The following is a 12,323-nucleotide window of genomic DNA, read 5'->3' on the forward strand; positions in this document are numbered from 1 at the left end:
AAAGCTAACAGTTTATCAAAGGTCTGAAGGAAATGGAGAAATGTAATGACAGTGTAGTATAGATAAACACAGAAGGCTATGCTGTATGAAATCATCTATAGTTAGACTGTTGAGATCAAATCTGAACTCTGTCACTTAGAAGCCTTGTGATCTTGGGAAAGATATTTAACATCTCCATGCCTCAGTTTCCCCATAAAATGGGAACAGTGTGAGTATCTACTTTGTTGGATTGTGCATCTTAAGTAAGTCAGTAGATGTAAAGTGTTCAGGGCACGTGGTAAATACTCAATATTAGAAGTTATTACTATTTTGCAAAATGTATGCTAAAACAAAGAATTGAAGTTAGGAAGAAAAACTTTCAATATCACACAATATAATACATAATTTATAGACAACAAAAGAAGCAAAGGCTTAAGCAGAAACCAAATAATGAAAACTCAGAGGCTAATCTTTGATGGGTGCATAAGAAACCACAAAGAAAAATTTCCTATCAATCATCCAAGTATTCACTGAATATCTACTATGGTCTAAGCACCACTCCAGACAATGGACATGGAGGTAAGAAAGTTAGGCATTATTTCTTTTTTCCCAGCATTTTATAATGTAACAAGGAAGACATACAGTAAAATGGTAATTATAGTAAAAGGTATAAACATAACAGTACAGGACGTACCAGGGGGATACTATAGGAGTATGCAACTGGACTAGTAATGAGGGCTATGAAATAAAAGCACACATGCCAAGAAACACACAGAAAATCATCTAGACTGAAATAAACCACTTCATTAGCTTCACTTTTATTTTAACTTTTAATCAAACTGTAAGGTACCTATAAAAGAGTCTATATCAGAAGTAGAATGCTCACTGAATTTTCATTCACTGAACTGGTTAACTTTTTAATCAATATTAAGATGAAGAAACAAAATGGTCTCAGAGTCCAAAAGCAGTCTCTCTCATGCATCCTTTTAGTCACTAACTTCTCTCCCAAAAGATAACCACTATGATAATTTCTGACAGCACAGACCAGTTTTTCCCTCATGTTCTATTCTACATAAATGGAAACGTGTATATTCCCTGTGCCTGACTTCTTTCCTTAGACATTCATACAGAGACTTGGAGGTGACTATTCACAGCAGCCTACTTGTAATAGCCAAAAACTGGAAGAAAATAACTCAAATATCCATCAAGATTTGAAAAGATAAAGAAATTGTGCTATATTTATACAATGGAATACTATTCAGCAATAAAAACTGGTTAACAACTACAACATGGACAAATAAAATGATAATCCTCAGTGAAAGAAGCCAGACAGAAAAATAGAATAAACTCCAAGATCAAATTTATATAAAATTCAAAGCAATACGGTGACAGAAAGCAGAATAGTATTTGTCTGGGTGGGAAGTGGGTAAGCAGTGCCACGAGGAAACTTTTCCAGGTGATGGATACATTCATTATCTTGACTGTGGTGATGCTTTTGCATGTATGTTTCAAAACTTATCAAATTGTGCCCTTTTAAAATTTGCAATTTATTAGATGTCATTATACTTCAATAAGACTGGTTTTTAAAAAAGATTTGGATATTTTACTGACAAATGTTACCTAAGTTTCCTGAATTCAATATGTATTCAAACCTCTAAAAAAAAAAATCATCACAAATCCTCAAACCTTCAATCCAGTCTGAGTGGACTCTGTTTGGTTGTGCTATGGTAATTAAGAACAAGGCTTCTGAGTCAGGCTGCCAGGGTTAGAATTCTTCCTCCACATCTACCAACCTTGTGATGTTGGGCAAGTGATTTCTTTGTTTCAAAGTCCTTACTTATAAAATAAGGATAGTACTAATCCCTGCTTCAAAGAGTTAATGTGACGACTATACGAGTTTTTTTTAAACATTTTTTAATTGAGTCATAGTCATTTTACAATGTTGTGTCAAATTCCAGTGTAGACCACAATTTTTCAGTTATACGTGAACATACATATATTCTTGTCACATTTTTTTTCGCTGTGAGCTACCACAAGATATTGTATATATTTCCCTGTGTTATACCGTATAATCTTGTTTATCTGTTCTGCAAATGCCTGTCAGTATCTACAAATTTTGAACTCCCAGTCTGTCCCTTCCCACCTCCCTCCCCTTGGCAACCAAAAGTTTGTATTCTATGTCTATGAGTCTGTTTCTGTATTTGTATTTATGTTTTGTTTTGTTTTGTATTAGATTCCACATATGAGCAATCTCCTATGGTATTTTTCTTTCTTTTTCTGGCTTACTTCACTTAGAATGACATTCTCCAGGGACATCTGTGTTGCTGCAAATGGCGTTATGTTGTCGGTTTTTATGGCTGATTAGTATTCCATTGTATAAATATACCACATCTTCTTTATCCAGTCACCTGTTGATGGACATTTAGGTTGTTTCCATGTTTTGGCTATTGTAAATAGTGCTGCTATGAATATTGGGGTGCAGGTGTCTTTTTGAAGTAGGGTTCCTTCTGGATATATGCCCAGGAGCGGGATTCTCAGGTCATATGGTAAGTCTATTCCTAGTCTTTTGAGGAATCTCCATACTGTTTTCCATAGTGGCTGCACCAAACTGCATTCCCACCAGCAGTGTAGGAGGGTTCCCTTTTCTCCACAGCCTCTCTAGCATTTGTCATTTGTGAACTTTTTAATGATGGCCATTCTGATTGGTGTGAGGTGATACCTCATTGTAGTTTTGATTTGCATTTCTCTGATAATTAGTGATATTGAGCATTTTTTCATGTGCTTTTTGATCATTTGTATTTCTTCCTTGGAGAATTGTTTGTTTAGGTCCTCTGCCCATTTTTGGATTTTTTTTTCTTATAACGTCGTATGAACTGCTTATATTCTGGAGATCAAGCATTTATTGGTTTCATCATTTGCAAAAATTTTCTCCCATTCCATAGGTTGTCATTTTGTTTTACTTATGGTTTCCTTTGCTGTGCAGAAGCTTGTAAGTTTCATTAGGCCCCATTTGTTTATTCTTGCTTTTATTTCTATTGCTTGAGTAGACTGCCCTAGGAGAACATTTTTGAGATGTATGTCAGATAATGTTTTGCCTATATTTTCTTCTAGGAGGTTTATTGTGTCTTGTCTTATGTTTAAGTCTTTGATCCATTTTGAGTTTATTTTTGTGTATGGTGTAAGGGAGTGTTCTAGCTTCATTGTTTTACATGCTGCTGTCCAGTTTTGCCAACACCATTTGCTGAAGAGACTGTCTTTATTCCATTGGATATTCTTGCCTCCTTTGTCAAAGATTAGTTGACCAAAAATTTGTGGGTTCATTTCTGGGCTCTCTATTCTGTTCCATTGGTCCATATGTCTGTTTTTGTACTAATACCATGCTGTCTTGATGACTGTAGCTCTATAGTATTATCTGAAGTCTGGGAGAGTTATTCCTCCAGGCTTTCTTTTTCTTCAGTAATGCTTTGGCAATTCTAGGTCTTTTGTGGTTCCATATAAATTTTATTATGATTTGTTCTAGTTCTGTGAAATATGTCCTGGGTAATTTGATAGGAATTGCATTAAATCTGTAGAATGCCTTGGGCAGTGTGACCATTTTAACAGTATCGATTCTTCCAATTCAGGAACATGGGATATCTTTCCATTTTTTAAAGTCTTCTTTAATTTCCTTCATCAGCGTTTTATAGTTTTCTGTGTATAAGTCTTCCATCTCCTTGGTTAGATTTATTCCTAGATATTTTATTACTTTGGGTGCTATTTTAAAGGGGATTGTTTCTTTACTTTCTTTTTCTGTTGATTCATCGTTAGTGTAAAGAAATGCAACTGATTTTTGAACATTAATCTTGTAAACTGCTACCTTGCTGAATTCTTCGATATATGAGTTTATATATATATATGTATAGAATTTAGAACTCAATAAACATTAATGATTATATACCCATAGAGTTAAATCCTGGTGCCTATATTAGATAAAATTAAATGGTCAATATTCCTTGCAAAATTGACTCGATTAGGCTTATTTCTCTTTATTGAACTGACCATTATACCAGCATACAAATTCTACTTGAATAGGCTCCGTTCTACTTCTCAAACCCCATGTCTTGATTTGCACAAGCCAATGCATCCAACACAAATGAATCTCCCAGTACTTTACATAATTCATCAGTTTCTCATTCATCTCTGCTTTTGCACATAACTTTCTTTAGCTAGAATATATTTTCCATAGAACCAAGAACTCAATGAAAGGATCAAATATATCTTTGAAATTTTCAATACATTGTACAGTGTGCAACACGTCACAAGTTCTCAATAAGTAGTGGGTGAGTTTTCCTTGATTCTAATTTTCATTCTCTAATTGGGTTTATTGTCATTAATGTTAAATAAATTTATTTCCGCTCGGAGCCAAGATGGGGGAGTAGTAGAATGCTTCGCTTACCCTCACCCATGAACACAGCAATATCTACATCTATATACAAAATAAATCACACAGCATACCTGCTGAACTTTGGCAGAATATCTCTTTCATTAGAAATTCATACAAGAAATTCTCACAAAACTGTTAAGAAAAAATGAAAAAGGAAATCGGTATGGGACCTGTCTTCTGGGGAGGGAGCAGCAAAAGAGGAAAAGCACTCCATTCTGGGAAGCTCCTATCCAGTGAGGATGTCAGCAGGGACAGAAAGTTAGCTTCAAAGGCTCTGAGGAGAAAGCAGCAGATGCTTGGCAGACAGAACTGAGAGAAACCAGGGCAGAGGGTCCCTGTAATCCTTAGCCCGAGAAGCGAACTGGTAGGAGTGGGCCAGGACTGGCTTCTGGAGCTTGGGCTTCTGTGGATGAGCCTGGGGAAAAGACCAGGGACTGACTGCGCAGAGGCAGCCTCAAGGAGCTGGAGTGTGATGTAGGCTGAGGCTTAGAATGTACAGAACAGAACAGCCTGGGACCCCTATAAAAACCACCATTGCTGGTGCATGGGGTGGGGAAGGGCAAAACAGCGCAGTCATAGTACCCATCTCCACTAGCCCAGAGGGCGTTGCTCAGCACCATTGTTGACATGTGTTCTTCAGAGAAGAGAAGTGGGGTTCAGACACAGCCATTTTCTTGGCTTGCTCTGAGGGGCACAATTGCTGGTGTGCAGCTCTCAGGTGGGAGGAGGTGGCACAGAAACCTGAATTCATACTCAGAGGTCCTGCAACTTCATAGGCTGGGCTGAGATTTGAGTATAACCCCAGGCAGTGTTGGCAGATTTACTCTGCTGGTGCCCCTGTGGAACTGTGCCTTTGAGACAAATGAGCAGAGTTCTGGCACAAGGCAGGGGTGAGTCTGGCATTAACAACAGGCCTCTATACTGTATGTGTATGTGGGTCTGGGGTCTGGGCTGACCCTGTTGTGCATGGTGGATCCCAGTATGTCACTGCATGCACACTACAGCAGGCCTTAGTGTGTGACATTGGTGGATCTGTGTTGGTGGCTTCATGGATGCAGAACCTGGGGGACACCAGAGTGGGTTGCCAACATTCCTGTGGCTGAAGCAGTTACAAGGGCAGCATCAACAAAGTGTACTTTGTAAGCCTGCATAATAAGTGACAGACAATACCACAGAGGGCACATCCCAGGGGACATCTCCTGTGGAGGAATACTCAGAGGCTCCTTTTCCAGCAGAAGTGCTCCAATCCTACCTTCTACACACAGCAGCTCAGAAACGGTCTAGAAGCCTCTATTCCAAAACAGAGGAGCAGACCTGGCCCCTGTCAGGGCTGTCACAACGACAGAACAAAGAGGCCCTGCTCAACAACCAGGTGAGGCTCTGGTCACCACGACACCAACCACACCCGCAATCAAGCGGATACCAGTCAGAATACATGGAGAAAAGATATGGTAACCATCAATATTAAAAACAGCCCTTGTGATAAAATTATTAGATGCACATGGTCTACACAGAGACACTCTCACTTTAAAAAAAAAAAGCCCTTTAGATCACAGTAGATAATGGTTACTCCTAAATTTATAGTCACAGAAATATAAATAAAATGAAGAAGCAGAGGAGCCACTCCTAGTTAAAGGAACAAGAAGTCCTCTGAAAGAATGAATAATGAAATAGACCTTGAGAGTCTACTAGATCCTGACTTGAAAAAGAAGGTGATAAGAGCACTGAAGGAAATAAAAGACTAACAATAGAAATGTGGAATACTATGAAAAGGAAATAGAAACTATAAAGAGGAGCCAATTAAAAAAAACACACACACACACAAAAACTCAATTGCTGAAATAAAAGCTGAGCTACAGGCAGTCAAAAGTAGACTAAATGATGCAAAAGAATGAATAAGCGATTTAGAAGACAGGCTAACAGAAATCACCCAATCAGAACAGCAGACAGAAAAATAAATGAAAACCAGTGAAAGAAATATAAGGGACTTACAGGATAATATAAAGCATACTAATCTATGCATAATAGTTGTCCCAGGAGAAGAAAGAGAAAAGGGGATCAAAAAGTATTTGAAAAAATCATGACTGAAAACTTTCCAAATCTAAATAAGGAAATACATACTCAAGTAAAGGAAGCATAGAGCGTCCCAAACAAGATGAACCCAAACAGACCTACACTAAGACATATTATAATTAAGATGGCCAAAATTAAAGATAAATAAAAGATTCTAAAGGCAGCAAAAGAAAAACAGTTAGTCACAAGGGAACAAACAGTTACAAGGGAAAACCCTGATTTCTCCACACAAACAATGCTGGCTAGAAACAAGTGGCAAGATATATTCAAAATCCTGAATGAGAAAAATATGCAGCCTAAGATACTCTACTCAGAAAGACTATCCTTTAGAACAGAAGACAGAAAGATTCACAGACAATCAAAAATTATTTGAATTTGGAAGAGGATTTTACACTTAACATATATGCACCCAATATAGGAGCACCTAAATATATAAAATAAATACTAACAGACATAAAGGGAGAACTTCATGGGAATACAATAATAGTAGCCCACTAACCCCACTAACACCATTGGATAGGTCTTTCAGACAGAAAATCAATAAGGCAATGGAGATACTAAATGACACAATAGAACAGTTGGACTTAGTTGATATTTTTAGTACATTATATACCCCCAAAACAGAATACATTATTTTTAAGTCCGCATAGAATATTCTCTATGATAGAACACATATTTGGGCACAAAAGAAGCCTCAAGAAATTTAAGAGGATAGAAATTATTTCAAACATCTTTTCTGACAACAATGGCATGAAACTAGAAATCAACCAAAGGAGGAAAAATCAAGAGAATAAAATGACTGCATGGAGAGTAAACAACATGCTATTAAAAAACCAATGGGTCAACAATGAAATCAAAGAAGAAATTTAAAAAACAAACCTTGAGACAAATGACAATTAAAACATAACCACACAAAATCTATAGGATGCAGCAAAAACAGTCCTAAGAGTGAAGTTCGCAGGAACAATCTCAAATAAACAAATTAACCTGGCACCTAAAAGAATTAGAAAAAAGAAGAACAAACAAAACTTAGAGTCAGAAGAAGGAAAGAAATAATAAAGATTAGGGAGAAAATAAATAAAATAGAGATTAAAAAACAATAGAAAATAATCAATCAAACAAGAGCTGTTTTTTTTTTTTTGAAAGAGTAATAAACAAAATCAACAAAGCTCTGGCCAGGCGCAGCAAAAGAGAGAGGACACACACAAAGAAAGAAAGAAAGAAAGAAAGAAAGAAAGAAAGAAAGAAAGAAAGAAAGAAAGAAAGAAAAGAAAAGAAAATAGAGAAATTACAAAAATCCAACACCACAGAAATACAAAATAACCATAAGAGAATACTATGAAGAATTATATGGCAATTATTTGGGCAACCTAGAAGAAATGGACAAGTTTCTAGAAACATACAGTCCACTAAAACTGAATCAAGAAGAAATAGATCATTTGAACAGACTAATCACTAGAAGTGAAATAGAATCAGCAATAAAAAAACTCCCTGCAAACAAAAAAGTCCAGGATGGCTTCACTGGGGAACTCTACCAAACATACAAAGAAGAACCCATACCAATCCTTCTCAAACTCTTCCAAAAGACTGAAGAAGAGGGAATACTCCCAAATTCATTCTATGAAGCCACCATCACCCTGATACCCAAAGCAAAGAAAGACACTACCAAAGAAGAAAATTAGAGGCCAATATCGTTGATGAACATAGATGCAAAAATCCTCAACAAAATATTAGCAAACAGAATCCAACAACACATAAGAAAGATCATACACTATGATCAAGTTGGATTTATACCAGGGAAACAAGGAAAGTTTAACATATGCAAATTAATCATTGTGATAGATCACATCAACAAAAGGAAAGACAAAAATCACACGATCATCACAATAGATGCAGAAAAAACATTTGATAAAATTTAACACCCATTTATGATAAAACTCTTACCAATGTGGGTAAATAGGGAACATATCCCAACATAATAAAAACCATTATGATTAACCCACAGCCAGTATAATACTTAATGGTGAAAAGTTGAAACCCTTACTGCTAAAAACTGAAACAAGGATGCGCACTGTCACCACTTCTATTCAACATAGTTTTGAAAGTCCTAGCCATAAAAATCAGACAAGAAAAAGAGATCCAAATTGGAAGAGTTGAGGTCAAATTGTCACTATATGCAGATGACATGATACTATACACAGAAAACCCTAAAGGCTCCACACAAAAACTACTAGAGCTGATAAAAGAAGGTAGCAGGATACAAGATTAACATACAGAGATCAGTTGCATTCCTTTACATGAACAATGAAATATCAGAAAAGGAAAGTAAAGAAACAATCCCTTTTAAAATTGCATTAAAAAAAAACACTTAAGAATAAATCGGTCCAAGGAAGTGAAAGACATATGCAGGGAACTACAAAACATTGATTAAATAAATTAAAGATGATAAAGAATGGAATGATATCTCATGCTCTTAGATTGGAAGAACTACTACTGTTAAAATGGACATACTGCCCAAAGCAATCTACAGATTCAGTGTGATCCCTATAAAATCACCCAGGACATTTTTTCACAGAACTAGAACAAATAATCCTAAAATTTATATGGAATCACAAAAGACTCAGAATTCCCAAAGCAATACTGAATAAAAAGAACGAAGCTGAAGGAATAACCCTCCCAGACTTCAGACAATACTGCAGAGCTATAGTAACCAAAACAGTGTAGTTTTGGCACAAAAACAGACATATGGCTCCATGGAACAGAATAGAGTCCAGAAATAAAACCACTGACTTATGGTCAATTAATCTTCAACAAAGGGGCAAGAATATACAATGGAGCAAAGACAGTCTCTTCAGCAAGTGGCGTTGGGAAAGCTGGACAGCCTCATGTAAATCAATAAAGTTAGAACACGCCCTCATTCCATACACAAAAATAAACTCAAAATGGTTTACAGACTTAACTATAAAACAAGACACCATAAAACTCTCAGAAGAGAACATAGACAAAACATTCTCTGACATAAATCATAGCAATGTTATATACTAGGTCAGTCTCCCAAGACAATAGAAATAAAAGCAAAAATAGATAAATGGGACCTAATCAAATTTATAAGCTTTTGCAAGCAAAGGAAACCATAAACAAATGAAAGACAACCTACGGACCAGGAGAAAATATTTGCAAATGATGTGACTGACAAGAGCTTAATTTCCAAAATATATAAACAGCTCATACAACTCAGTAACAAAAAAGCAAACAACCCAATAAAAAATGAGTTGAAGACCTAAATGGATATTTCTCCAGTGAAGACATACAAATGGCCTATAGGCACATGAAAAGATGCTCAACATCGCTAATTATTAGAGAAGTGCAAATAAAACATACAATGGGGTATCATTACATACCAGTCAGAATGGCCATTATTAAAAAGTCTACAAATAATAAATGCTGGAGAGAGTGTGGAGAAAAGGGAACCTTCTTACACTGTTGGTGGGAATATAAATTGGTGTAGTCACTATGGAAAACAGCATGAAGGTTCCTTTAAAAACTAAAAACAGAGTTGTCATATGACACAGCAATCCCACTCCTGGGCATACATCTGGAGAGAATTCTAATTTGAAAAGATACATGCACCCCAGTGTTCACATCAGCACTATTCACAATAGTCTGGACATGGAAGCAACCTAAATGTCAATCAATACCCCCCCGATGGAATGCTACTCAGCCATAAAAAGAATGAAACAATGCCATTTGCAGCAACATGGATGGACCCAGAGGTGATCACACTAAATGAAGTACTTCAAACAAAGAAAGACAAATACCATATGGTATCACTTATATGTGGAATCTAAAATACGATACAGATGAGTTTATTTACAAAAGAGAAACAGAGTCACAGGCATAGAAAACAAACTTATATTTACTAAAGGAGAAAGGGGTGGGTAGTTTGGGATTAGCAGATATATACACTACTATATATAAAATAAACACCAAGGTCTTACTGTATAGCACAGGGAACTATACTTGTATCTTGTAACTATACAATATCTTGTAATAAATCATAATGGAATGGAATATGAAAAAGAATATATGTATGTATGTAACTGAATCATTTTGCTGTACACCAGAAACTAACACAACATTGTAAATCAACTATACGTCAATAAAAAAGCCTTAAAAAAACCTACATCTTATCCTGTAACCAGTTTATCTAGTTTTTAAAAATATATATCTGGAGCCAAAAATATGTAACTTTATGAAATAAACACATTTAATATTTTTTGTTAAATTGGCATAGGTGACTCCTCTTAGCATAAAAGATTAGAGTGCCATAAACATTGTGTCAAAACTTACAAACATTTATGCTTTTTGAAACACTAACAGTGACATAGCATCAATGGTGGGCAAAAAGGAATCAAGTATCATATTCAGTGGTATTTGATTTAACTTTTTACTTTTGTAATTACTTCTGCTGATTCAGTTTTAAGCCATTCCAATTTGACAACAAGTATTTGTTACTTGTTAATGTCTTTTCATTAAGAAAAGTTTTCTATACCCTATGTATACAAGCTCTCAGTTGTAATATGTTTTCATAAGACCAGAAATCCAACAGGGTTTACTACAGTAAGGTCATGCCAAGAAAATAATTAACCAATAGAGCTACTGTACATTGCTGCAGACTTTAACTGCAGTTTTGTAAGACGTTTAAACTTAAACAATGGAAAATCCAGTTCCTTACCTGGAACATGATAGAGGTAGAACAGTAGTATTTCTTAAATACTTTAAAGCTACTTTTATGCAGAATGTTTTAAATAATCTTGAAAATGGTATTTGAAGAACGTGGTGAGAACACACTATAAAACTACACTAAAACAGCACAATTTATTTTAAAGCAGAGTCAGAGTCTTAGAAGAGCAATATACCTTTCAATATATAGTTTCTAGAGATATATGCAATATACCTGAAAATGACAGAAGTCAGTGAGCATATGATACACAGCTAAAAACAATGTAGTACAAACCCAATTACGAAGAATTTTAATATGAATTTTTACATAGACGTTTTATAAGTACTCATGGGAAAATCGGTATTTACACAATTTTAACTAGGGGAAATAACATCCACTTTCATATGTGTATGTGCTTTTTACAAACGGCTATGCATTTTAGGCCATTATTTTAATAAATTTCACAAAATTAAAATCCATTAATTAACACAGAATGAAAATATTCAGAGAATTATATTTGAACTCCATAGTGTAGGTTTTGCAAAAAAAATTGGCAATTTGTTATTTCCTACATTAGAAAATAAAACAGAAGCAAACAATAACAACCAAAAACACCCCATATTAAGCTCAATATATCCTGCTTATATCTGGTATATGAAAAGAGTCTTCAAATTATATTTAATTAAGCAATAGTTCCAGAAGAACTAGTATAAATTCTTTGTATTTTGCCTTGTTTCAAAAAGGATGAAGACGAGGTGAAGAATGAATATGTTGTACTACACCAAGATGAAGACCTCTGAATGCTGAATTTGAAACTCTTCAAAATTTCTATATGAATATACCCTACTTCTCTAAGTCAAATGTATAAAATGTTAAAAGCAAATGCACCCATTATGTCAAATGTTATTTATTTTGCAGAAACATCATTAGAGACTCATTTTACATGCAAATTGAAATGTTATACATCATTGAACTGTATAGATAAAGCCAATGTGGTTAATTAACACAGGTGTTTTACAGCTACAAAATAACTGCTTCACATTAAAGTATATAAAATGAAAGGATATATGAAACCAATTAGTCACGAGCCTTTCATATTTTTACTGTGGCCATCTGGGAATAATC

At 35.3% G+C, this 12,323-nt stretch overlaps 1 protein-coding gene across 4 annotated transcripts in view; it reads right to left on the reverse strand.

Moving 5' to 3' along the window:
* Nucleotides 1-12,323, reverse strand: part of LRRC7 (leucine rich repeat containing 7) — a 426,756-nt gene that overhangs the window by 170,041 nt on the left and 244,392 nt on the right. The gene's annotated exons all lie outside the window — the stretch shown is intronic.

This window comes from Vicugna pacos, chromosome 13 (assembly GCF_048564905.1).
Source record: "Vicugna pacos chromosome 13, VicPac4, whole genome shotgun sequence".
NCBI lineage: Eukaryota > Metazoa > Chordata > Mammalia > Artiodactyla > Camelidae > Vicugna > Vicugna pacos.